Source organism: Arachis ipaensis, chromosome B04 (assembly GCF_000816755.2).
Source record: "Arachis ipaensis cultivar K30076 chromosome B04, Araip1.1, whole genome shotgun sequence".
Taxonomy (NCBI): domain Eukaryota; kingdom Viridiplantae; phylum Streptophyta; class Magnoliopsida; order Fabales; family Fabaceae; genus Arachis; species Arachis ipaensis.
In genome coordinates this window covers 39,839,210-39,839,818 of record NC_029788.2, presented here as the reverse complement: position 1 = coordinate 39,839,818, position 609 = coordinate 39,839,210, and positions in this window count along the sequence as shown.

Here is a 609-nt window from a genome sequence, read left to right as displayed (position 1 = left end):
AAAATTCGGATCAAATAAAAAAATTGTTTGCTAAATAAAAAATCCTTTACCCTTTATAAAAAATAAAAATAATATTTAATTTGGTCCTTCAACTTACACGTGAGTTTTAATTTAAGTCTTAAAATTTTAATTGTCTTTATTTAGTCTTCAAATTCTACAAATGTAACTTATATTAGTCTTGGTTATGGAATAATTTTCGATCCACAAACGTTAACAAAATGCTGATATGAACAACTGAATGTGATGTTAGACTTTGTAAACCAATATTATTTTTATTTTAGCACTCAAATAATCCAAAAAATATTGTAATTGGATATTATTTTTAAGTTATTTAAACACTAAAATTAAAACAATGTCATTTTATAAATTTCAGTTTGATTATCATGTCAGCACTTCATTAACGATATTATGCGAAAACTTGTCTTAGATCAATGTCACATCTATAAAATTTAAAAACTAAAAAAAATAATTAAATTGAAGTTCGAACACAAATTCAAGAACTAATTAAGTATTAATTCTTTTTTATTTTTTGAGGAAAACAACTGTGATTACCGATTACTCATTAGCCATCCTTCTGGTTACAAAACATACAAATCAAATGACCATATT